This window comes from Perognathus longimembris, chromosome 13 (assembly GCF_023159225.1).
Source record: "Perognathus longimembris pacificus isolate PPM17 chromosome 13, ASM2315922v1, whole genome shotgun sequence".
Classification (NCBI taxonomy): domain Eukaryota; kingdom Metazoa; phylum Chordata; class Mammalia; order Rodentia; family Heteromyidae; genus Perognathus; species Perognathus longimembris.
The window spans coordinates 23,543,407-23,570,949 of NC_063173.1; the positions used below are offsets into that span (position 1 = coordinate 23,543,407).

The 27,543-nt window shown below is 40.5% G+C and overlaps 1 protein-coding gene across 1 annotated transcript in view; it reads left to right on the top strand.

Annotated features, from left to right (window-relative positions):
- Positions 1 to 24,862: 24,862 nt before the first annotated feature.
- Positions 24,863 to 27,543, top strand: part of Nucb2 (nucleobindin 2) — a 38,030-nt gene continuing 35,349 nt past the window's right edge. Inside the window, exon 1 of the mRNA XM_048360634.1 lies at positions 24,863 to 24,962. The gene's annotated coding sequence lies outside the window, so the exon portion shown is untranslated. The remainder of the gene's footprint in view (positions 24,963 to 27,543) is intronic.

The following is a 27,543-nucleotide window of genomic DNA, read 5'->3' on the forward strand; positions in this document are numbered from 1 at the left end:
CTGAGGATCATGGTTCAAAGCCAGCCCAGACAAGAAAGTTGGTAAAACTCTTATCACCAATAAACTACTGTAAAGCTGAAAGTGGAACTCTGGCTGAGTGTTAGACCACCAACCTTGAGCACAAAAACTAGCAGATAGCATCCAGACCCAAATTCAAGCTCCAGTACCAACACTAAATAAATAAGCAAACAAACAAGGGGCTGGAGGGATGGCTCAGTGGTAGAGCACCTGCCTAAAAATCATGAGGCTGTGATTTCAAACCCAGGTCTGCCATAAATAAATAAATAATCCTCAACATATAGATGCTTGGTAGAACATTTCCTTGCATCTGTGAAAGCCTGAGTTCAAATGTAGGTAGGTAATGATAAGTAAACAAAGTGCTATGGAGAATTAAGAAGATACTGAAAGAAAGGGTAATGAGGACAAGTGGTTAAAGCAGGAAGCATTAAGCAGAGAGTTATTGAAATAAATCTAGCTTGAAAGAGAGCAACTAAAAACTTTTTTCAATAGTAAATCCATTATCAATCATAGACATTTAGGATGTTTAACTCATAAAACACTTGTTTTATGTTGATAGCAAATGGAGCACATACCATAGTTGTCTAGGCTGGCAGGAACCTAAAAGAAAAAAAAAATGTATACCCGACTGGCATAGTGCTTTGCTCCATAGGCTTTCCTGGCTCAGTTCCTTTTCATCCTTGAGTTTGGCTTTGAATGAAAAGGTAATTGTAGTGTCTAGCACATGGTCACTGCTCAGAAGGAATACATTAACTAATTTGGCACTCATTTTGTAAGTGATTTCTAGGAATCAGAATCATCACTCTAATTCACCCTTAAAGATGGCCAAAATCATCACCTTATACTCTGAATTCAATCTGATGCTGAAGACAGTATTCATCACCTTTTATTCATTGCTAGGATCTAATTCAGGGTGTCACACATGCTCGGCAAATGATTCATCGGTGAGTTATACTCCCAGCTCCCATCTCACATGTCTCTTCATCCCTTCTTCCTCCGTATCCTCCCCCCCTTTCTCTTGTCCTCTCCTCCTCCTCCCCCTTCTCTTCCTCCTCCTGTTTCTCTTTCTCTTCCTCCACCTGTGCCTCCTATTTCTCTTCCTTCTTCTATGTAAATTAAGGTGGCTTTGAACTTGCTATGTTGTCCAGGCTGGGCTTGAAACTCATGATTATCCTGCTTCTGCCTCCCAAATTAGGTGTGTGTCACCATGCCTAGCTTTCTCACAATGTTAAATGGAAAAGCACATTACGTTCTTTTTGGCTATGTTACCGTTTCTTGATATCTTACAATATGCAGATACATTGCTGCATTTAATCAAGGATAATAAAGCTCCACATGAGAGGTATAATAGAAAAAATATATTCAGGTTGATTTCTAGCTTCTTTGGATGAATTTTTTAAAAATTTAAATAAAATACATCTAATAAAATTGACCACCTTAACTTTTTAAAATTCTCCAGTTTGGTGACATTTATGTACATTCAAATTGTTGTACAACCAGTGGCCAGGACCTCCTTCATCTTGCAAAAATATAAAACTTGGGCTGAGAATGTGGCTTAGCGGTAGAGTGCTTGCCTAGCATGCATGAAGGCCTGGGTTCGATTCCTTATACCACATAAACAGAAAAAGCCAGAGGTGGCACTGTGGCTCAAGAGGTAGAGTGCTAGCCTTGAGCAAAAAGAAGGCCAGGGACAGCGCTCAGGCCTTGAGTTCTAAGCCCTCAGGACTGGCCAAAAACAAAACAAAAATATAAAACTCTATATCCTTTAGACATTAACCTTCATTTTCCCCTTTTCCCCCAGTCCCTGGCAACCTTCTGCTCATTGTTTATATTAACTTCACTTCATTGGTTGCCTCATAGAAGTGAAATTATATATGATTTTGTGAGTAGCTCCTTTCTCTTAGCAACATGGATGAACATTGTTTCATTGTTCTAAAGTACATTCCTAGGCCTTTTCATTTTAAGACCGAATAATAGTCCATGAAATAAATAAATATATATACATATACATACAAGCATACTCACATACATATACTTAAGCATACTCATAGCACATTTTCTTTATTCATTTACTTAATGGTTTATGTCCACATTTTTACAATTGTGTAATTGGGCATATAAATATTTCTTTGAGACTTTGCTTTCAATTCTTTTTGGTATATACCCAGAGGTAAGAACTGATGAATCATAATTTTATTTTTAATGCTTTGAGCAACTGTCACAGTGGCTGAACTATTTTACATTTGTACCAGCAGTGTATACTATTCTAATTTCTCCACATCCTTGCCAGTACTTACCATCACATTTTTTTCACTTTACAATATATTATTTTTATGATATTTTACTTTTTATAAGAAAACTGGATGTTTGGGTGCATGCCTGTAATCTCAGTACTTAGGAATGTGAGGCCGGAAGGTCACAAGTTTAAGGCTAGCTTGAGAATCATAGCAAGCTCAAGTGTGGGTTTCATAGCAAGACCTTATCTCACCTAATGAGTAAGAGAGTACCTTTGTGGCTTTGTTATCTTTTTTTCTTTTAAACTATGTTAGTTTAAAATGTCATATAATGTAATTCTAAAAAAAGTCTTTTTCCTCTCTATTCCTTATTCCTATCTTATCTATCCTTTTCCTATCTTTTTTTTTTTTTTGGCCAGTCCTGGGCCTTGGACTCCGGGCCTGAGCACTGTCCCTGGCTTCTCTTTGCTCAAGTCTAGCACTCTGCCACTTGAGCCACAGCGCCACTTCTGGCCGTTTTCTATATATGTGGTGCTGGGGAATTGAACCCAGGGCATCATGTATACGAGTCAAGCACTCTTGCTACTAGGCAACTTTGTTGGATTTTTTTTTTAAAGAATTGTACATTTTTCAGAAACATTTCTTTAGATGGCCATATAATTTATCACGCCACTGAAATACCATAAATTAACTGCTGTAGCTTTAGATAGTATCCAAAATTTTCAGAATTACAAGTACAATGTTTTTTGACCAGTCCTGGGCCTTGAACTCAGTGCCTGAGCACTGTCCCTGGCTTCTTTTTGCTCAAGGCTAGCACTCTACCACTTGAACCACAGTGCCACTTCTGACTTTTTCTTTTTTTTTTTTTTGCTTTTGTAGTTGTTTGTATTTTTTTACCCTATATACCACTGTTTACCAGTATACATGGTTTCCAATATACTCAGATAAGATACAGAGATAGTGTAGGTACAACCACAGGAAGGGGATATAAGAGGATCCTCAATAATAGAAGCTACAGTTACACATAGCACGTTGACAGTACAACAGTGATATAACAATCGTTTACTTCTGACATTTTCTATGTATGTGGTGCTGAGGAATTGAACCCAGGGCTTCATGTATACGAGGCAAGCACTCTACCACTAAACCATATTCCCAGCCCTACTATTTTTTATAAATGCTGACGTAATGCTTTTTACATATCTGGAATTCTTTCTTTCTTTTTCTTTTTTTGCCAGTCCTGGGGCTTGGACTCAGGGCCAGAGAGCACTGTCCCTGGCTTCTTTTTGCTCAAGGCTGGCACTCTGCCACCTGAGCCACAGCGCCACTTCTGACCTTTTCTATATATGTGGTGCTCAGGAATCGACTCCAGGGCTTTATGTATATGAGGCAAGCACTCTACCACTAGGCCATATACCCAGCACTTGAAATTCTTTCTTTTAGGTAGAATTTTACAGAGTAAAAAGATATAAACATTTTTAAAGCTGAAATGTAATTTTTCTTCATAATTAGAGACTGAGACTCTCATACCTAAATGATCATGATTCACTTTAGTAGTGATATGTGGATTCAGCTAACCATCCCTAACAAGATAAGTAAGATCAACCAGGTATTGGTGGTTCATGCCTGCAATCCTAGCTACTCAAGATACAGACATGGAGGATCTCAGTTCGATGCCAGCCAAGGCAGAAAGAGGAAAAGAAATCTGCTAGTTACCCAGATTTAATTATGTTTAATTCACAAGAGAAATAGAAAACTTTATAAGTAAACCTGGCTGCATTTCTGCATGTTAAAAAAAAAGAAAGTCTTATAAAACAGTAAGGACAAAATGGTTCAGAAATACTGCAGGTATGATCATATATACTTATCAGATGTATTCTGTCCTCGGGCTACATCTCAAAGAAAACAACCTATGCTCTGGATGTCTGAGGTTTTTTTTCTCTGTCTCTTAAAAAACATATGATCACAATACAACAGTACATTGTGGGAACTGTAGTGGCTATAGCACCTGCAGGGTCTGCTGCTCTTGATTGGATTCCTCATTCCATAACTTCTCTGAACTTAAACCCATCACCTTTCAGACTACATTGCTAGCTCTGACAAAGGACTGGACATCTAAACTTGTACAAATACTTCTCTCCTAGTGCCCTCCCTCCTGGTAAGTAATCAGTAAACTTCCCGAGAATGATAACTATTATTTGGTCATCTTTGTTCTCTCCAGGTGCACAGCATTTGATAAATGGAGTCTCATATGACAAAATGAAACTTACTCTCATAAGCTTTGTATTTGTACCCTAGATCAGGAGAAACAACTCACCAGACCTAAAAAGCCTACCTCTGTGTTAATAACACATTTATTGAGTATAAACTATATTCATTTTAGACCTTTAAAACAAGTATCTCTTTTGACTCTTACAATTACCCTATATAGTATTATCATTATCCATAATTTATAGTTGAGGTAATTGAGGTACAAAAAGTCATGTTACTTATGTGCAAATACATGGTAAGAAGGATAGATAGGTTTTGAGAAAGTAGAAGTCTGTCATATCATTTATCCAGCTGGGAACAGAAAACAAAACAAAACTAGCTGCAAAGTTGGCAAGAACTAATGCTTCTGTCAAGGGCATGCTGCAGAAAAGGCATGCCAAAATGATTCATTTAGGGCTTGGAATATGGCTTAGTGGTAGAGTGCTTGCCTCATATACATGAAGGCATGGGTTCAATTCCTCAGCACCACATACACAGAAAAAGCTGGAAGTGGTGCTGTGGCTCAAGTGGTAGAGTGCTAAACTTGAGCGAACAGAAGCCAGAAGCCAAGGACAGTAAGTCCAAGCCCCAGGACTGGCAAAAAAAAAAAAAAAAAAAGATTCACTGAATAAATACTGTTCTCATACTGGCTGAAAGCTAGAAGTGACACTATGGCTCAAGTGGAAGAGCCCCAGTTCTTGAGTGAAAAAGCTAAGGGACAGTATCCAGGCCCTGAGTTCAAGTACTTACACGCACACATACATACACGCCACACACACACACACACACGCACACACATATACAAACACACATGAAAAAAAGTAAAACAATTGTTTATTATCAGAAAATTAGTTGCTTGAAGTTGTATCAATAAAAAGGAAACATCCTTAATTTCCAACCTAGGAATGGTTTCAGACAAAAGCTAGACACATCATTCTTTATCTATATTAACTTTGCAGATTCAAGGAAACTCTACCCCAGTCCAGTACTATCCATGTTTTACTTCAAACGTATCAAAACATTGCTTCTGTCAATGACATCTAAATTCTACCCTTTCCACAATTTTGCCCTTTGTATGGTGACATGCCTCACAATTCCTCTTCTAGTATAGAGTCTCTCTGCTAGCAAAATTGTCAGTTAGCTCTTGTCACCTGTCAGATTGGGCTACGAAAGATTCAAATCCAGGTTTGCCAGAAGCAGAATCTAACATTTCAATGTTAAGGAAAACAGGCAATATATACTTTATAGCCTATATTTATAAATTGTCCATGCTTTCCAGCCAGAGGCCACCATAAATACTCCTGTTGTCTAACATTCAGTTTATTGCTCATTGCAGCAAGGGAGAGTTGATACCATAGGGGAATCATGGGGCATCTCAGGACAACACTCTCTTTCTAAAGGCCTCATTCAGGACTTGTGCTGTGATTCTTTTCTTTGAACTGCCTGTTCAAATCATTTTAGATTGGTTGCATTTTAGAGCCATTTACTTGTTAATTAGAACAGAAATGATCTTCTTTCTAGTTTATCCAATTTCTACTCACAAATCCCTCTCTAAACAGGAGACTTGGTTCAACAGATCCTTTTGTCTTTGTGGCATCTGGACAGCTAATTATAAGTGAAATATAATCTATGGCAAAACTGCTACATAATTCTCTTATTTAGGCCAATATTGTTTGCTAGATGCTGTAGTTCAGATTGGTAATATTCCCTAAAGGCTTTTATGTTAAAGTCTTAGTCCCTAGCCTATGACACTATTGAGAGCTGCTGTAGTCTTTGATGATGATGATGATGATGATGATGATGATGATGATGATGATTCTATAGCTAGAAGAGGTTTCAATTCTGTAAGTCAGATTATGAGTACAATGCATCTTGTTCAATGTCATGCTTTCACTGTTCTCCCCCACATCTTCCCCTCTCATTACTACCCTGAAGTTACATAATTCAATTTTTACATAATATACATAGACTGTAATGACTGCACTTGCTCCCTTTCTCCCTCCAGTCATGTGCCCCTGCTGTCATCTTCAGTAGTAGGAAGTTTTGGGCATACCCTCAAAGGGGACTCTAGTACTCTGTTCTCTTTCTCTCTTTCATTTCCAGCCATGATATGAATAGCTTTCTTTTTGGTGAGGTACTGCCTAGTTAGAGGTCAGGCCTCCAAATAAAAGGGCCAACCAATCACAGACAGAAACCTCTTAAAAACTGTTAGCTGGGGCTGGGAATAAAGCCTAGTGGCAAGAGTGTTTGCCTCATATACATGAAGCTGTGGGTTTGATTCCCCAGCACCACATATATAGAAAACGGCCAGAATGGGTGCTGTGGCTCAAGTGGTAGAGTGCTAGCCTTGAGCAAAAAGAAGCCAGGGACAGGGCTCAGGCCCTGAGTACATGCCCCAGGACTGGCAAAAAAACAACTACAAAAAAACAAAACTGTTACTAAAAGCCAACCTTTCTTCTCTTTATCTGTTGTATTTGTTGCAGTAATAGAAAGATAATTCTATGCTGAAAGTAATCATAGGACTGCCAAAGTTGATGATATCAGCATTCTAATAATTACCAGTACCCAGGGGAATTCTGTCTCTCAGTTTTCCCACAGGCCTAAGGTTCTGATTCAAGCAAATTTATGGAGAAGAAGATTCTTGTGGTACATTTAAACTTTTCACTTCCTTTTTTCACATTCAAATCTCAAGTGACTACCTTTTGTTGCTTTCTAGTAATAAACAATTTATTTTTCCTCTCTAAAATGTTTAACTCTCACTGGGCGCTGGTGGCTCACATCTTTAATCCTAGCTACTCAGAGGCTGAAATCTGAGGATTGTGGGATCATGGTTCAAAGTCAACCCCAGGTAGGAAAGTCTAGAGACTCTTAGCTTCAATAAATTACCAAAAAAATACCTGGAAGTGGAGCCATGGTTCAAGTGGTAGGGTACTAACCTTGAGCATGAAAGCTCAAGGACAGTGCTCAGGTCCTAAGTTCAAGCACTGGGACAGGAGCACGCGCACACACACACGGGCACACACAAATCTATTTGTTAAGACTTTACTCTGTTTATACAGAATCAAATTCAGCCCTGTTTTCTTCTTTTCATGTTGGGAAAAAAAATAAAAATACTTAAAAAATATTTGAGACCATTTTGAAGAAAAACAAAAAAGAATAACAAAGAGCTACTCCAGATTGTAACCTTCATTTGTCCAAATGTAAAATACTATTTTATATTTGAAATAATGTTATATATTAATTTTCATAGTCTGTTATTTTTGGAAGGTGTTGTTGTTTGTTTGTTTGTTGAGATGGGATCTTGCTATGTAGCTCAGTGTGGCCCTGAAAAACTTGTGATTCTGCACTAACCTCCCAAGTGCTAGAATTACAGGTGTGGACCACCATGTCCAGCTATCATAGTCTTTTCCTTTTATGTAACTTCACACAGGAAGTCTTTTGCTTGTGATAAAATTTTCAGACTTAAAATCGCAGTTTTTGTAAATGTATAAATTATAATGGGGGGGGGGGACTGGGAATGTGGCTTAGTGGTAGAGTGCTTGCCTAGCATGCATCAAGCCCTGGGTTCGATTCCTTAGTACCACATACACAGAAAAAGCCAGAAGTGGAGCTGTCTGTGACTCAAGTAGTATAGAGTGCTAGCTTTGAGCAAAGGAAGCCCGGGAGTAGTGCCCAGGCCTTGAGTTCAAGCCCCAGGCCTGGCCAAAAAAAAAAAAAAGATGGTCTCTATGATTCCTGACTCCTATTCATGCTCTTGCATATAATCCCTTCCTCATGACTGTTGACTGGCTTCTAAGAACCAAAGGTGAAAAAGTTTTCTTTCTTAGGTTTTATACTCAGGAACCTGTGAATTAAACTGACAAAAGAAATATCAACAAGGGAAAAGATAGCTTTGTTTTAACTCATCTGTATACCTAGTGGTGTATTGAAAAATGTCACTCAGGGGTTGGGAATATGGCCTAGTGGCAAGAGTGCTTGCCTCCTACACATGAAGCTCTCGGTTCGATTCCCCAGCTCCACATATATGGAAAATGGCCAGAAGGGGCGCTGTGGCTCAGGTGGCAGAGTGCTAGCCTTGAGCAGGAAGAAGCCAGGGACAGTGCTCAGGCCCTGAGTCCAAGGCCCAGGACTGGCCAAAAAAAAAAAAAAAAAAAAGAAAGAAAGAAAGAAAAATGTCACTCAGAGAGGCAGTTAAAATTTAGGGTTGAAGGGGCTGGGGACATGGCCTAGTGGCAAGAGTGCTTGCCTTGTATACATGAGGTCCTGGGTTCGATTCCCCAGCACCACATATACAGAAAATGGCCAGAAGTGGCGCTGTGGCTCAAGTGGCAGAGTGCTAGCCTTGAGCAAAAAGAAGCCTGGGACAGTGCTCAGGCCCTGAGTTCAAGGCCCAGGACTGGCCAAAAAGAAAGAAAGAAAGATGAATGTTACTTTAGGAAAATAGATGAATGCTATTACAGAAATTATGATTATGACAATGTGATCTCTCACCCTGTGTCCACTTCCTCTCCAGCGATGAGTCAACCAATCCTAGTTAGGGATTTACTAGGGTTGGGTTCTTTTGAGAGGCTCTGCTGTTAGGTGGATAAGGGCCAGTTGGGGAAGAGTAAGGAGGATCTTTCTACATCTGTTAATTCTCCAGTGTCTTCTTCAGCTTAAATAATTTTTATTGTTGGGATATCATATTCTGGAAACAATGGTGTCACAGCAAATATTACATGCAAAAAGACCACAGCTTTCATCTAGTATGCTCTGTCTTTCTTGGATTACTCACTTCTGAGAAAAGCCAGCTGCCATGTCATGGAGAAGCTCTGTAGAAAAATTGACAGTGAGTGAAGTTAGATCTTCAGAGGCCTGCCAATAGCATTGTGAATGAGCTTGGAAGTACATCCTTCCTCAGTCAAGTTTTTGTTTTTGTTTTTAAATTAAACATTTATTGAGTACATTTTTATTTAGTAACAGCAACACATACTTTCTCAGAAAAGACAAGCTAAATCCCTTCAAACTGAAGGAAACAATTCTCCATTTTTCCCAGGTTAAACCCAAATCTACATTTTTATACTGCAATAACTTTCAAATAATACAAACAAAAAATAACTGAAGGAATAGACTCACATTATCTCAAAACCAAGTTTAAGGTAACAAGTGGTTAAAGGGCATGTCATAGGCACCCATCACCTTCAGCAGCTTTAGAACCACTGCTACTCAAAATGCTTGGCCAACACACCTGCAACCTTATCCAGTTTCAGATTTTTATTATCTCCTTCACAGATCTTGTTACAACATCTATCCAAATGTATGGGTCCAGCTCTCAAATACTGACAGCTCAGATGCCTTGTGTGCTGTTAAATTCTTAAAGGATAACATTTTCTGCAAGGAATAAGCCCTGGATTGTTTTTGCACAAAACAATATTCCAGTATTTCCTGAAGAGATCCCATACAAAGGTTGAAAACAGCTAGTACACTTTGGGCTTATTTTTTTTAAATGTTCTGTACACTGTTGCATTCTCTTAACCATTTTTTTTTGGGGGGGGGTGATGGTTTTGGTGCTTGAACTCCAGGCCTGAGTGCTGTTCCTGAGCTTCTTTTGCTCAAGGCTAGCACTATACCCCGAGTGACATCTCCCACTTTAGGCCTTCTTGGTGGTTAACTGGAGATAAGGGTCCCACAAGTCCATGCTGGCTTCAAACTGTGATCCTCAAATCTTAGCCTCCTAAGTAACTGAGCTAGGATTATTGGCATGAGCCACCAATGCCCGGCTTAACTGTTCAGTCAAGTTTTGAGATGACTGCAGTCTCATAAGACACGTGGACCCAGAGCCACCCATCTAAGATACTAGAATATTCCTGGTTCTCAGAAACTGAGATATAATTTTTTAAAAAAAGGTTGCTTTTGTTATAGTGCAATTTGTAACTAATGTAGGTGTTAATGATTTCATTCAACTACTTAATTAATAAGGGGATACTAAAATGAATTTAACAGCGATTTGGAAGAACAGAAAGAGTGGTGATAAAGAATGCTGAAATGAATCTGCTTTGAGGTACAAATTTGATTAAAGCATTAAAATACAATGTTTGGGGACTGGGAATATGGCCTAGTGGCCTCGTATACATGAAGCCCTGGGTTCAATTCTCCAGCACCACATATATATAGAAAATGGCCAGAAGTGGCACTGTGGCTTAAGTGGCAGAGTGCTAGCCTTGAGTAAAAAGAAGCCAGGGACAGTGCTCAGGCCCTGAGTCAAGGCCCAGGACTGGAAAAACAAAACGAAACAAAACCCACCAAAAACAGTGTTTTGAATCATGTTTTTACAGAAGAGGAATTAAGTATATTTTATCTTACAACATTCACTTATACTGCTATGATCAAGGATCATTTGCATTTCTATCAATTTTCTATAATTAAACTTCTAGAAAAACTGCAAAAGATCATAAAAGAAAGGCAGTTCAAAGATGCACATCACTATACATGGGAATTATTCTCAGTTGGTCTACTGGACAATTCCCATTCCACTGAAAGAATAACAGTACTCATTTGCAAATCTTGATCAATTTTTCTTTTCTTTCTTTACCCAGTCCTGGGGCTTGAACTTAGGGCCTGGGCACTGTCCCTGGACTTCTTTTGCTCAAGGCTAGCACTCTACCACTTGAGCCATAGCACCACTTCCAGCCTTTTCTGTGTATGTGGTACTGAGGAATCGAACCCAGAGCTTCATGCATGCTAGGCAGGTACTCAACCACTAAGCTGAATTCTCAGCCCCTTGATCAATTTTTCTAGATACATATTTGTGCAAAGGCTTTATAATGATAAATGATGATTAGCAATAATGATTATTGCTATATAATAACCTAGTTCTTTGAAAATTCCTATTTTTAAGTATTTTCCTATTATCAAAATCTAGGTTGTTTCCATTTTTCTTTCTTTCTTGTAACTAATTAAATGGTATACTAGCATTCTTTTTTTTTTCCAGTCCTGGAGCTTAAACTCAGGGCCTGAGCACTGTCCCTGGCTTCTTTTTACTCAAGGCTACCACTCTACCATTTGAGCCACAGCACCACTTCTGGCTTTTTTTTTTTTTCTATACATGTGGTGCTGAGGAATCAAACCCAGGGCTTCATGTATACAAGGCAAGCACTCTTGCCACTAGGCCATATTCCCAGCCCAAAACATCTCAGATCCTCCAGAGCAGTACCACTCTGTTTTTGTTTGTTTGTTGTTTTGTTGTTTGCCAGTCCCTGGCTTCTTTTTGCTCAAGGCTAGCACTCTACCCCTTGAACCACAGAGCCACTTCCAGCTTTCCCTTTATTTGTGGTGCTGAGAAATCAAACCCAGAGCTTCCTGTATAGGAGGCGAGAACTTTACCACTAGGCCATACTCCCAGCCCCTCTTTTTTCTTTTCCCTTCACATTTTCTCATTCTAGCTTTTCATTACTATTCCTTAATGGCTTCAGGGATGTTATGTTTCTCTAACAGCACAGATACTTTTGAATGGTGAGCAAAAGGAATAAAAGGAAAAAAATAATGATAAAGTAGAAAAGGCACTTAGGGTAATATATAATGGATCTGGAATAAAAAAACTGATACAGTTTTCAGCAATTATTCAAGTGTTTATTGGATTAGAGGTAATAAAGAAGGAATCCTGGCTTTGGTACTAAGAAACATTTTCTGTGTCTCATTTTTCTCAACTATAAAATGATGATAACAATATCCCCATTTTACTCAGTGGAACACTTAAGATAATTAAATAAGATAGTATAAGTAATATGGTCTCAAAGGCATCTAGCACAGACATAAAATTACTTTAAGAAAGGTATTTATTCCAGATTAAACACTTTTGCATATATATTTAGTACATTGTCCTATGTTTTTCCTCCTTTTAACGGATTATTTTTCAACATAATGAAAAGTAGAGAGACTAATATAATGAATCCTTGTGTAACTAAAACCAGTTTCAACGATCATCAACACATAATCATTTTCAATGATAGTTTTCCTACACTTGGACCATTTTGAAGGCAATCCTGGTTATCATATTTTATTCAGTATGAAGCCTGAAAGATAAACATTCTTTTAAAGAGTTTATTAGGGGCTGGGGATATGGCCTAGTGGCAAGAGCACTTGCCTCGTCTACTTGAAGCCCTGGGTTCGATTCCCCAGCATCACATATACAGAAAATGGCCAGAGTGGCTCTGTGACTCAAGTGGCAGAGTGCTAGTCTTGAGCAAAGAGAAGCCAGGGACAGTGCTCAGGCCCAGAGTCCAAGGCCCAGGACTGGCAAAAAAAAACAAAACAAGAGTTTATTAGCCCATTTCTATTAGGCATATTGAAAGGCCAAAAGGGGAGTTAAGCAACATTCTCAAACTGAACTAGTTGATAAGAATATTTGCCACTATTTATATAGAAGACTAACACCTGATTTCCATAATGCTGCCATTTACTGGTATCTGTTAATTGAAATGTAGACAGCAAACTCTAAATTCCAACAACAAATCTTAGTATTTAATTTTTTTGTCAGAATACAATAAAAATCATAGGCATGGGGATGGTAATAAGCTTAGCAGTAGAGTGCTTGCCTAGCATGCATGAAGCCCTGGGTTCAACTTCTCAGCATTGCAGAAACAGAAAAAGCTGGAAGTGGTGCTATGGCTCAAGTGGCAGAGTGCTAGCCTTGAGCAAAAAGAAGCCAGGGTCAGTGCTCAGGCCCTGAGTCCAAGCCCCAGGATTAGCAAAAAACCAAACCAAAACAAAAAAAGTAGGCATTCAACAGTCAGCAATAGTATACCCACAGATTAAGTTCTTTTTGTCTTGTGTTTATTCTGGCTCAAAGGATTTATTGTAATCTTTGAAATGTGAAAGCAGGGTATCAATGGTGCAGATTCTGTGCATGATAAAAAGGTGAGAAAAACATGTTTTTGTCCCTCAGGTTTTAGTACTAAAACAAATGTCTCTGTATCTGCTTATTATTAGTCATACTTTCAAAAGAGATACTATATTCCTGATGATTAGCAGAGGTGTGGAATATCTGGCTAGCAAGCCATATAAGACCCTGAAAATCATTTGTACGTGTTGGGACAGGCATGTATGCTTTTCTTCGCCTGGCCCTTGGCCACCTTCCTGTATTGATAATGTTGTATGTCCCTCAAATCAAGCAGCACTGTGACTTTCAACAACTGCTAATTGATGATGATAAAAAATGACAGTAATCATGATGAGGTTGACATAGGACCTGTGAACTACATACAGAAGTAGGAAAACAAGTCAGTCTCATGTCTGCAAACGATGGATAGCAAGGCAAATTTAAAGCAGGCCTTGAGGAAAAGCCAAAAGACATGGTATGTATATTGCTGGACCAAAAGTCACTCACTTTGGAGCCATCTTAAATTCTGACCTCCTACTATCAAATTTGTGACTTTCTACAAGTTACATAACATCTTTCTGTGCCTTGGTTTTCTCATGTATAAAATGGGGATGCCAGTATTTATTGTATAGCACTGTTATGAGGATTAAATGAAATCATGTGGCTACCCTATGGTAACATGTTATTTGGGAGTTAGGAGAAAACGAGAGAGAAGCAGAGGAAGGAACTTGAGAAGGTGGCCATATTCCAACATCACATATTGCACTGAGATGAATAGGGAAATATTGTTAGGAGAAGAGTAAACATTCCAATCTGATGAGGATCCAATCTCCTAAGTCAACAGAGAGAAATGAGAGCATCTAGTTTACAAGTATGTAAATCCTGTGACAGTGAGGGCTAGATTAGTATTTAGCATTTGGTTCCTGAGCTGTTGAGCAGCTCAAGGTTGTTTCTCAGGCCTTGGTTACTGTGATCTTTTAAAGGAAAAGATAGACCAAGCCAGACTTGCCTTAGTGTTAAGGGTAGAACTATGTCCCCTGCTCAAAATTCATGTATTGAAGCACTGGTCCTAATACTCTAGACTATGACTGTATTTAGAGAAAGGGCCTTTATAGAGATAATGAAGTTAAAACGAGGCTATTAGGAGCCCAAATCCAATGTGCCTGGTGCTCTTTTGAGAAGAGGATATTCGCCTAGTGCTGCTGAGTCACATCTGTGGTACTACTTACTCAGGCTGAAAACTGGAGGATTGAGGTTTGCAGCCAGCTGGGGCAGAACTGTTTTGGAGACTCCATTTCCAATTAACCAAACACACACACACACACACACACACACACACACACACACACACACACATACACACCAATATTAAGATATATAGATTCGGTCACACAGAGAGATACCAGAGATGAGAAGGCTCAAAGAAAGGGCTGAGAGAAATGAATGGTTGAAAACAAGTTCTGGGAGAAGCCGGAAGGCGAGACAGTTCAGCTAGATAGAAACTGGTTGAACTCACTGGTCAGGAGCTAGAGGAGTGAGAAGAGAGATGAAAGGATGGCAGGTGGCTATGAATTTTCTGATTTAAAAGAACAAGCAATAAAGAACTAGTGTGTGTGTTTGTTTGTGTGTGTTTGAACTCAGGGCCTTGAGTATATTTTATCACTGAGCGCACGCCAGAGCTTTTGAATGTACCTTATTTCTAATGTTTTTGATGTGCATTCTGAAAAATGAGAGAAAAACAAAATAAATAGGTTATCCCAAGATTATAGATAAGATTTAAAATTTATCTTAATCTTAGCTAGCTGGTGTTTTGTGAGAATAAGTAGAGTGCAATGTGTCAGAGAAAATTTGCTTACCACTGTGTTAATAAATTATCACTTTGTTTTTTTCCTCACTGGGAAAATCTTATTATAATCCTTACATCTAGACAAAGGTGGTTTTTTTGTTTGTTTGTTTTTGGTTTTCTGCCAGGTTTGGGGCTTGAACTCAGGGCCTGAGTACTGACTGCCCCTGACTTCTTTTTGCTCAAGGCTAGCACTCTACCACTTGAGCCACAGCACCACTTCTGGCTTTTTCTATATAGATGGTGCTGAGGAATCGAACCCAGGGCTTCATGTATATGAGGCAAGTACTCTACTACTAGGCCATATTCCCAGCCCTAAACAAAGGTATTTTAATATCACTTTTTTCTTCATGCTAAGCACCTTGCTGAATTAGAAAACCTTCATTGATCAGAAAGTTTTTCTTCATTTTTTTATATTCTATAAGTAATAGTAAAAGCTGTTTAAAGTTTTAATTGAGATAATCAATAACTTAAAATGAAAGCTTCTAATCCCTCAAAGCAAATCACAATTAATTCAGGAACTGTATTTTCTTCAAAGGGAAATAAAGAAAACAGTATTTAGCTAAGTACATTATTGTTTGCTGCTACATAATAACCAACAGGCACACAATAGCACACAATAGGTAGGAGTCTAGCAAACAACAAAACATAATCCTCCATCACACAGTCTTGACTTTGATCTCAGCTAGATGTCTGACTTAGGTACACTACTTTATCACTACTTAACTCAGTTTTCACCTTCACAAAAGCAGGGATTAGACTGTCTGGTGTCCAGTCCTGACAGTCCATTGATTTAATACAAGCTGCTTTTGATTATGAAAGCAGCAAAACATATTTACCGTCAAAAAGAAAATCACAAAGTGAGGAAGGAGCCAGAGAGGTGAAGCAACTCAACCCTGCTGTCACAGAAGCTTGGATTAAACTCTAGTATGTCCGGCTTCTAGCTAGAAATACTTTGTACAATATCATGCGGCTTAAAATTCTTTCCACAGATAATGTCTCTGCTATAAATGTGAAGATATGACAGGAGAAACCACATAAGACATTAGGCTAGCATTCATTTCCTTTAAGAAAATGAGAATGTTTTCTTTGTGGCCTGATGTAATCAACTTACTGTGTCAGAGGTGGGGATATATAGGTACCTGAGAAACACAAGAAAGTAGTTCAAGTGCTCAAACATAGTAGAAATGACTGGAGTCAAGAACACACACTTCCTGTCTTAAGGGTGTTTGTGTTGTAATGTGTGTGTGTGTGTGTGTGTGTGTGTGTGTGTGTGTGTGTGTGTGTGTGTGGTGGGTGACCTGAGGGCAGAGGACATGCCTAGGTCATCTGGGCAGTTTGCAAGTCAGGTTTTTTTTTTACCTACTAGTACGGGTGCCTGGGCATAGGACTGAGGTAAAGATGAGTATGTACAAGTTGGGGGAGGAGAGGTTATGGGAAGGGCATTGTAGGAGGATAAGGTACATGGAGGGAGGCCTTACAATGGTGCTATGACTCAGTTCCAGGCAAAGCCATAGTGGGTAGAGACCTTTAGCAAAGTCCCACACAGGTAAGGAATGGGGAATGGAGTGGTAACAGGAATGAAAATAACAACAATAACAACAACCCTTATCTACATTTTGTACAAATACCTTTTCCTTCTCCTCCATCCTTCCTTTGATAATAATTTAAAAGTTATAATATATTCCATATTGGTGTAACAAACATTAATTGGAAACAGATATAATATGATGAAAATATTCATATTAAAATTTCCATGATTTAGGTAATATTCATATAACAATATGGACCAACCACTAAGTTCTTCCAAATAGGTAGTATATTTTTTAACCATGACTAAAGTGCTATTAAGAAACTGAAACACAAAGAAAATAAATAATTTGCCCAAGGTCAGATACTGGTAACTGAGAAGTAGAGAAAGATCTCTCACCAGATCAGTGACTGGTGATGCTTTAGGGAGGAGGTCTCCTCCAAAAGGGAAGAGATCTCTGTCAGTGGCTGCTTGATGAGTTCCTGATATCCTTAAAGAAAAGATTTGAGGATACATGGAGGAAGAGACAAAGAAAGTTAATTAGAAAAGCAAAGAGAAGGTAAGATAGAAAGATGGTCTACAGCCCAGAGATGGGCATGGCCTCAATTTTGTGATTTTACTACTTAAGCCTTCCCATTGCTAGGATTAGAGACAGTCCACACCACACCCAGTTTAAATCCTTGACAGACATATTTATCTAATCCTGCTAGGAATCATGCCTTTGAAGTCCCAAGACCGAATCTCCTCTCTTGAATTCTGTTCTCTCTAAGCTACAGCTAGTGTCCTTTAGATTAAGGGGTTTCTCGGTTCTTGTCAGCAATGCCAAAGTTTACTCCATCTTGAAAATGGGAGCTTTCCCAGGCTCACAAATGGAGTTTTGTCATTACCTTTAAATATAAAAGAAATATTCTGAGGAGGCTCATGCCTGAAATTCTAGCTAAACAGGAGGCTGATAGCTGAGGGTCATAGTTCAAAGCCAGTTAAGGCAAAAAAAAGTCTCTAGATGACTCTTATCTCTAAGTATCACAAGTGGCAGGCTGCTGGTGGCTCAAGAATGTAATCCTAGCTATTAAGGAGTCTGAGATCTGAGGATCCCAGTTAGAAGCCAACAAAGGAAGGAAGTCCGTGAAACTCGTATCTCCAGGTAACCACCCAAAAACCAGAAGTGGAGCTGTGGCTCAACTGGTAGCCTTGAGAAGAAATGCTCAGGGTCAGCACCCAGGCCCTGAATTCAAGCCTCATGATCATCAACAACAACAAAGAAAAGTTAAAAAAAAATTCGAAAGTGGAGTGGTGACTCAAGAGGTAGAGTGACAGCCTTGAGCAAAAAATCTAAGGGGCAGTGTCCACACCTGAGTGCAAGCCCCAGGACCAACACACACATACACACACACAATGAAGAAAAATATTCTGGAACCTAGGGCTGTAAAGTAGTTGCTATCTTTCTTAAGTTTTCGTTCTGCTTCCTCTTTTCAGTGCTAGGAATTAAACTCAAGGTTTTAAATATGCTAGTTAAGTACTCTTATCACTGAGCTATATCAATAACATGTTGCCTTCCTTCCACCCTCCCTTCCATCTTCTCCCTCCTTCTCTCCCCTCTCTTTCTCTCTCTCTCTCTCTCTCTCTCTCTCTCTCTCTCTCTCTCTCTCTCTCTCTCTCTCTCTCTCTGTGCCAGTCCTGGCATGAAGTCAGGGCCTGGGCACTATCCCTGAGCTTTTTTGCTCAAGGCAAGTGCTCTATCACTTAAGTCACAAATCTACTCTGGCTTTTGGTTGGTAGTTAATTGGAGATGAGTTTCATGGGCTTTCTGATAGCATAGGATTCATATAAATATTTCTGAAGTCAAATACATCAAAGAATGTCCTTGGAGATTTGTTAATGATGTCAGAGAGTAGTATAGTTGTTTTTAAACTTAAAGCAATGAGCCTGAGGATGAAAGCCAGAGCTAGAGAATCAAAAGACTTGTGATAATACCTGCAGCCAAAACAATCCCATTGAATGACTACTTCAAGATATTTTTACTGTAGAAAAATATACTCTAAGTTTTTTCCTTCCTTCCTTCCTTCCTTCCTCCCTCCCTCCCCTCCCTCCCTCCCTCCCTCCCTCCCTCCTTCCTTCCCTCCTCCCTCTCTCTCTCTCTTTTTTGTTCTACAACTGGGACTCACACTTAGGACCTGACTTACTCTTTGGCTGGCGCTCTACCGAGTCATGCCTCTGACCCCAAACTCTTAAGTTTTGCAGGTTCTGTAGTTAGATTTTATGCCATTTTAGCTGAATACAGATATAGAATATGGGAGAATCATAATGCCTATTCTTTGTTCTGCTGAGAATCTCTTTTTAGCTTAATTCTGGGTACAGACCCTTTCCCCAGGTCATAGACACCTGATCTAAACAAGACTCTCTTACCCTCTCAACAAGTCTCCTTTTTCTTTAAGTTAGCTGAAATTTATTTCTGTTCCCTTGAACAATGATCCTCAATCAGGGGGTATTTTACTCCTTAATTAATATCTGCAATGCCTGAAGATATTTTTAGTTGATATGACTTGTGGTAGAAGTCGATGGCATGAATCTAGGACACAGATATATAATTTTTCTCCTGCAATGTAGAGGTCTGTGTTGGGTTTATTCAAAGCTGGTGTTGTTTTTTTTTTGGTCAGATCAGAGCAATGGGGTGGGGGGAGGGGAAGAGGTAATGCTCTTGCTCATGCTTCTATGAATGATTTAATTGACAAGGCAGAGAAATAAGCTAGATAATAAAGGAAGAAATTATAAGAGATCATCAATAAGAATGGAAGGTATCAAGTTGATCCAGGAAGGAGAATTTCATGTTTTCTCATAGACCTACTAATTCAGGATTTGTACTTCAATAAGATCTTCAAGTGATTTGTATGTACATTAAAGAAGTAACGGATTAGGGCATTTGGATAGGTAGAAGAATTTTTGTACTGAGGATACTGAAATATGATTTGGGATAAATTATCTAGACCAGTTGTTATACACCTCCCCCAATAGCCATGTAGTGTGTGTGTGTGCATGCATGTGCAGTGCTGAGGGTGAACATGCATGGCCTCAAGCATGCTAGGTAACACTTTTATCATTGAGCTATAACCCCAGCCATTTTTTATTTTAAGAAGGTCTACTAGGTCGCTTTGAATTTGTTATTATCCTGCCTCAGACTATTGAGTAGCTACAATTATACTACCACACTCAGCTCATAATTTGGGTTTTGAGAAACATAGAGACTTTTTCATAACTGTTCAAAACTACAATTGCAGTCCAAAAATATCCATGATATATAAATAAATTACACATACAAAGTGTGCAGCTGTTGAGTATAGTTATGTTCCAATAAAATTATCTACAAAATAGGCTGTTTTTATAAATCAATGATCAATAGGTTTATTCTGGACCATGGGTTTCCAACTTCTTGTCTTTCACACAGAATTTAACAGTTTCAACCAGGTGCCAGTGGCTCATGCCTGCAATCCTAGCTACTCAGAAGGTTGAGATCTGAGAGTCACAGTTCAAAGCTAGCCCAGGAAGCAAACTCTATGAGACCCTTATTTCTCATAACTACCTAGAAAAAGCTAGAAGTAGAGCTGTGGCTCAGTGATAGAGCACTATCATTGAGCATAAAGCAGCTCAGATACAGTGCCCAGGACCTAAGTGTAAGCTCTATGACCAACACACACACACACACACACACACACACACACACACAAATTTATACCAGCTTCTTATTTCTTTTCTCCTTTTTTTTTTGTTTTTTGGTGGTACTGGCTTTTGAACTCAAGACCTAGTGCTTGTTAGGCAAGCATTCTACCATTTGAGACAAGTATCCAGCTGTTTTTACTTTAGTTTATTTTCATATAGGGTCTTGCCCACTTGCCTCCCTATGGCTGAGATTATACACATTCATCACAATTTCCGTGCTCTCTGAGCACAAAGAACTTGTCTTTGTAATGAACTGGACAGTTAATGCTCTGTGGGATCCTAGAAGAGAAATTAAGAAGAAGACAAAGTGAAGAATTAAAAAGCTAGAATCACCTATTTCTTCCTCCTGGAATGATAAGCTATGGAATATGGGATAGGGTTCATATATGTTGGCCTTTGGAGTTATTTCACCTTTATGTTCTCTGGAAAACTCATTTTGAGTTTCTTAGATGAGCTGAAGGAACCAAAGCTTCCGGAATCCCAATGGCTCACACTTGTAATCCACTCAGGAGCCTGAGATCTGAGGGTCAAGGTTGAAAGCCAGCCCAGGCAAACCAATTACAGAGATTCTTAACTCTAATTAGCCACTCCCCTCCCCCCAATGAAAAAAAAGAAAAGAAAATCTGGATGTGGAGGTATGAGTCAAGTGGCAGAATGCCAGCCTGGAACAAAAAAAACCTAAGGGACAGGGCCCAGATCCTAACTTCAAACCACAGTGATTGCATGTGCACATGTGCACACGCATACACTCACACATGACTGAAATTGCATATACCAAGTTGAGTAATATTCCTTTAAGGCAGTGGCAGAAAATGTCAGGGTTTTCACAGTTAGAGTTGGGGTGAAGTACAGAGTGGGATTTTTCATACAGCCACACTGGTTTATTTGCTCATGTTATCTCTCAGATCAAATGTTTACACATTTGATATTTATTGAACAACTGCTTCACCAGAATATGCCCCAGGTCTACAGTTAGGTAACTAATGAAAGGTATGTTTTAAGCAGAAGAGCTAAAGTTGGGGCACAATCTGTACAGAACATCTACAGACTTTTTTTTCCCCCTCAACACTATTCCTGGGAGAATTTGCACATGCACATATTAGAGATTATAAGTAATCTCGAGATGATTTAAGTATATGGCAAGACATTCCTCTAAAGCCCGTGTTCTTCCCCTTGCACAATGTAGTAACTTTATGTGTGTGTCCATATGCACACGTGTATGCGGGGGAAGTGGGGGGGCGCCAGTCCTGGGGTTTGAACTCAGGACCTGGGCTTTTTGCTAATGCTCTACCACTTCAACCACAGCTCCACTTGTGGCTTTTTATTGGTGATTAATTGAAGATAAGAGCCTTTGGGACTTTTGTTCCCTGGCTGGCTTTGAACCATGATCCTCAGATCTCAGCCTCCTGAGTAGCTAGGATTACAGGTGTGAGCCACTGATTCCCTGCTGTGACTTGTGTTTTTTAGTCCACCTCAATGGAAGATTGATTCTCCATCAGCACTAAACCAACAAATTTGGGTTCTACTTCTTAAGTAAAGTGTTTTTTTCTTAAATCCCTCAGCTCTTCAGGTACTTTCAGGGCTATTACTATTTCCATTTTGCTTTACCACAGAACATTTTTCATTGGTATAAGAAGTGTTGTTCTTCAATTTATATGTACATGACATTCTGAAATGGTTTCCTCAGCTTTCTCCTAAAACTGCCTATTTCTGATTAAGTATTGTTTACACTGTTTTCTTTTTCTTTTCTTTTTTTTTTCTCTTTTTTTTGCCAGTCCTGGGGCTTGGGCTCAGGGCCTGAGCACTGTTCCTGGCTTCTTTTTGCTCAAGGCTAGCACTCTGCCGCTTGAGCCACAGCGCCACTTCTGGCCTTTTCTATATTTGTGGTGCTGAAGAATCGAACCCAGGGCTTCATGTGAGGCAAGCACTCTTACCACTAGGCCATATTCCCAGCCCCTTCTTTGGTGTTAAGATGTAGTTTTTTTTTGTTTTTTTTTTTTGGCCAGTCCTGGGCCTTGGACTCAGGGCCTGAGCACTGTCCCTGGCTTCTTCCCGCTCAAGGCTAGCACTCTGCCACTTGAGCCACAGCGCCGCTTCTGGCCGTTTTCTGTATATGTGGAGCTGGGGAATCGAACCTAGGGCCTCGTGTATCCGAGGCAGGCACTCTTGCCACTAGGCTATATCCCCAGCCCAAGATGTAGTTTTATCTCCTGATCTAACACTAACACAGTTACTAAGCATACATAAAATTAAACCTAGATAATATTTCTCATGTTTTGAATGCTGAAATTGAATGCCCCTACCCCATATCCTGTTTCAAGTGCAATTAGTCATCAGTATGCCTATCAGAATAGAATATGATTTGTTTTATTAAAATTTGTTTCTATTAACATTATTATTATTATTATTATTATTATTATTATTATTATTATTTTACCAGACCTGGGGCTTGAACTTAGGGCCTGAGCACTGTCCCTGGCTTCTTTTTGTTCAAGGCTAGCATTGTACCACTTGAGCCACAGAGCCACTTCTGGCTTCTTCTGTTTATGTGGTGCTAAGGAATCAAACCTAGGGCTTCCTGCATGCTAGGCAAGCACTCTACTGCTAAGCCACATTCCCAGCCCTCTATTAACCTTTCAGTAGAGGCAGAGCCATGGAACTCTCCAAGTTTGGTGATAATAATGTATATAGGGTGTAAACTTCCATTTTTTATTAAGGGACAAGTGTCTTCTGAAACAAAAGGGATCTTAATTTTGAGCTACTAGTCTAAGTATGTAGATCCAGAGTCAGTGTCTTAGTTCAGCCACCAACCTCACAAAGGATAAAGTGTTTGAACACTTACACCTGCCAGTCACTTTTCTATTAATTTGCTAAGCGACTGATAGGAGGGTGCTATTATTATCCTAATTTTACTGATAAGAGAACAGAAGCACAAAGAAATTAAATAACTTGCCCCATGTTATGGTTTGGGGGCAAATAGTGTTGCAGCTGGGGCAAGCTGGCTCCACCATGCTTTCATTGCATCTTGATTAACAGAAGCTTCCATTACAGTTAGCCTTGCTCTGTATATGTGGGTCCCATATCTGAAGATTCAGCCAAGAACAGATGGAAAATGTTAAAGACAAAATTAAAACTGTAGTGAACATGAACAGATGTTTTTTGTTTTGTTTTTGTTGCCAGTCCTGGGGCGTGGACTCAGGGCCTGAGCACTGTCCCTGGCTTCTTTTTGCTCAAGGCTAGCACTTGAGCCACAGGGCCACTTCCGGCTTCTCTCTCTCTCTCTCTCTCTCTCTCTCTCTCTCTCTCTCTCTCTCTCTCTCTCTCTCTATATATATATATGTGGTGCTGAGGAATCCAACCCAGAGCTTCACATATAGGAGGCGAGCACTTTACCACTAGGCCATATTCCCAGCCCAACAGATGTTTTTTGTGGAATGATTTCCTAAAATATATTTTACATATGATATATGTATTAGGTATATATATATATATTAGATATATGTAATCTTGAGAGGAGTTAAATATATGGGAGGACAGGGGTATGTTATATGTAAATACTATCCCTTTTTATACGAGGGGCTGAGCATTGGTGAGTTTTGTTATGAGGGAGGGTGTCTGTCCTGTAGCCCCTGTGGGTACTGTGGGAACATACAACACAAAAATTCTGTACTTCCTTTGTTGTTATCTAATCATCAACACTAAGATGGATGTAAGATCTATTTTTCAGGTGAGACAATTAAGGCTCAGATAATTGCTACTAATTGGCACTCAAGTTTCTAAAGAAGCCTGGAGCCTCCAAAAGCTTTTCTAACTCCCCATCCACACACATCTTGGCGCCTTAGGCGTTTGGGAGAGAATGAAGAGAAAGACATTTGGTCAGAACAGCATGAGATGTGGGGCAAATGCAATCCCCAGCCACAATGACTCAGAGTTTAGCATACCTAGGGTTTGGGTGCGGTTTGCCAATAGAGAAAGAGTCTCACCAGAGATAGTTTGGGGTCCCCTGGGTGAGGCCTGTTGGTGCAAAAAGGCCTGGCAACTCTTCTCCAACCCCTGTGGGAGCTGCAGGCCCAGGTCAGTGAACAAGAGGGAGGCTATCCCTGGGGTTCTGTCTGTATCCCGGGACAAGACCTCACCGGACCAAGTCCTGCTCTACAGGCTCCTCCAGAAATGCTAGAGAAGGAAGAGGCGAGGCCTGCTTGCGACGTCGCAGAGCGCCACGTCCCTCTTGGCTCAGCCTCCAGCGAGCTCCTCCTGGTAGGGGTTCCACACCTCCCGCCTCCCAGGTCGCCGGCTCGGCCTCAGCTCCATCCCGCCAATAGGCATCCTCCGCGATCCCGAGCTAGACCAATTAGAGGGAGCTGGAGGGCGGGACTTGTCGCCATGGCAGCCAGGAGGCGGGCACGCGCTGTGGGCTGAGGGACCAAGCAAAGCCGTGGGCCTGGGGCCGGAGAGACAGGTTTGTGCGCGGCCAGCGTGCAGCTGGCGGAGCCTCGCGCGCGGCGACCGTGCAAGGTAATGCCAGTGGCCTGGAGGTGGGGTGCGGATCCGTATGGCAGGGTGGCGGGTGTCGGAGCGGGTCCTGAGATAATGCCTAAGAGCTTTGCCCGCCCTGCTAGGGCAGTGAGCTTGAGTGGGGCCGTGCAGCGAGCGAGCAGAGGTGGGGAGGGGGCTCCCAGGTCCACATGGAGCCAAGGGGTCCCCTCCTTTCCACTCGCTTCAAGGAACCCAAGCTTTCTTTCGGATAGGCGAGGAGAAATGGGCTCTCGGGAAGAGCCGGAGAGGTAGATGCTGGACCGAGATCTGGGCGGGGTACAGCAGCGTGGTCTAGGCTCCACACCGGGCGAGGGAGATGTCCACTGGTGAGAAGGGTGTGCCCGCCAGTCCCTGGCTGATACCCTCCTCCCCTAGCTCGGCAGAGCAAAGGTAGGCCCGTGAATCCTGCGCTTCTGCCGGATCGGTTATGCGAGCATCCCCTGATACTTAGGAGAAAGTTCCTTGTTAATTCGGAGTCTCGGTTTCCCCTAAGAGAAAAGAGAGGCGCGAGCCCTTTCGGTTGCCGAGGGTGGGAAAGATGGTACTTCCTTGTTGCACCTGCTAAGTGGTTAAACCAGTGAAGAAGTGTGGTTATTGTGTTTGGTTCTGGCAGGTGTCTTAGGTGGCAATTATTTTTATAGTATCAAAGAGAAGAGGAGGGGAGAAAGAAAACGAACATGAGCTCTTATTCTGACATATGGGAGATAGAACCTTTCGATTTTTCAGTGATCACTGAACTCCTACACTCGACAGTGTACTTATTACACATTTGAATGTAGGTGCTGTCATCTGAACCCTTATGGAAGTTGTGTTAAGTGCATAGATAGATATAAACAGTAAACCTTTATGTATAAAGCTTGGTCAAAAAAGGCAGGAGGCTGGCTGGGAGTGCAAGCGAGGCTGACGGTGGGAGGATCACTTGAACTCAGGAATTCTAGACCAGCCTGAGCAACATAGTGAGACGTCATCTGAGTGAGGGAGCCGAAGAGGGGGAGGAGGAGAGGGTGAAGGAGGAGGAGGAAGAGACAAAAAGGAGAACAGGGAGAGAGAGACTGGAGGCAGGGGGAAGTTAAATGCAAATATTTTTTGATAGTCTTCTTTGAGGGAGAGTGTAGACCTTTCCCTACAGTACAGAAAGTACAGTTAAGATTTTGAGATAGTTGGCTTAAGGAAATGGCTAAAAGCAGTACTGACAGTTATAGGTTTGGATCAGATAACCTGTGGCTACAGCTACTATCTTACTGTCCATAAATAATGACTAGTGCATTGCATAGTGCCCTAGTTGCCTTGTGATTTTTTGTATTTTTTTTTCTTGTGATTACATTTTAACTGGTATTTACTGAAGCACAAAGTATGGTGAAAGGATATGTGAACAACATCACATATTTATTTGCTTCTTAAGGGCTTCCCTGATAGATCCTGCTAAATAAGTGGACTCTGGCAATATCCAGATTCTTAAACCTGGTTCCTCAGAAATTGCCTCAGGATTTATCCTGGTTTAAGCTGAGTAACAGTTCTTGGTTTTTCTTTTGGTGTGTGTGTGTGTGTGTGTGTGTGTGTGTGTGTGTGTGTGTGTGTGTGTGTGTGTGTGTGTTGGGGGGAGAGGATGGGGCAGAGAAGAGGGAAGGAGAGAGAGTTGGTCCTGAGACTTGGAGTAAGGGTGCGGGCATTGTTTTTGAACTTTTGTGCTCAAGGCTAGTGTTCTAGCACTTTGAGCCACAGATCCATTTCCATCTTTTTGGTACTTTTTGGTACTTTGAACTGTGATCCTTAGATATTAGTCTCTTGAGTAGCTAGGATTACAGGTGTGAGCCACCAGCACCCAATATAAGAGTTCTTCTTGGGCTTAGAATGTGGCTTAGTGTTAGGGTGCTTGCCTAGCATGCATGAACTCCTGGGTTTGATTCTGCAGTATCACATAAACAACAACAACAACAACAACAAGCTGGAAGTGGCTCTGTGGCTCAAGTGGTAGAGTGCTAGCCTTGGACAAAAGGAACCTCAGGGACAGTGCCCAGGACCTGAGTTCAAGCCTTAGGACTGGCAAAAACAAAAACAAAAGAGTTCTTGTTTTATAAAACTTCTGAGAAAATCCAATAAATATTGAACAGACAAATGTTTCTCTGTAGGGCCCAAAATTAAAATCATAGCTAGGCATTGGTAGCTACTCAGGAGGCTGAGATATGAGGATCATGGTTTGAAGTCAACTGAGGCAGGAAAATCTGTGAGACTCTTATCTCCAATTAAGTACCAATAAGCTGGAAATGGAGCTGTGGCTCAATTTGGTAGAGTGCTAGCCTTGAGCATAAAAGCTCAAGGACAATTCTCAGGACTTGAGTTCAAACTCCAGGACCAGCACAATAAAATAAAACACAATAAAATCATAATTGGGCACTGGTGGCTCAAGCCTGTAATCCTAGCTACTCAGGAGGCTGAGATCTAAGGATCTTGGTTTGAAAGTCAGCCAAGGCAGAAAACTTCCTTGAGACTCTTACCTCAAATTAATAAGCAAAAACCTAGTAGTGGAGTTGTGACTCAAGCAGTGGAGCTGCAGCCTTGA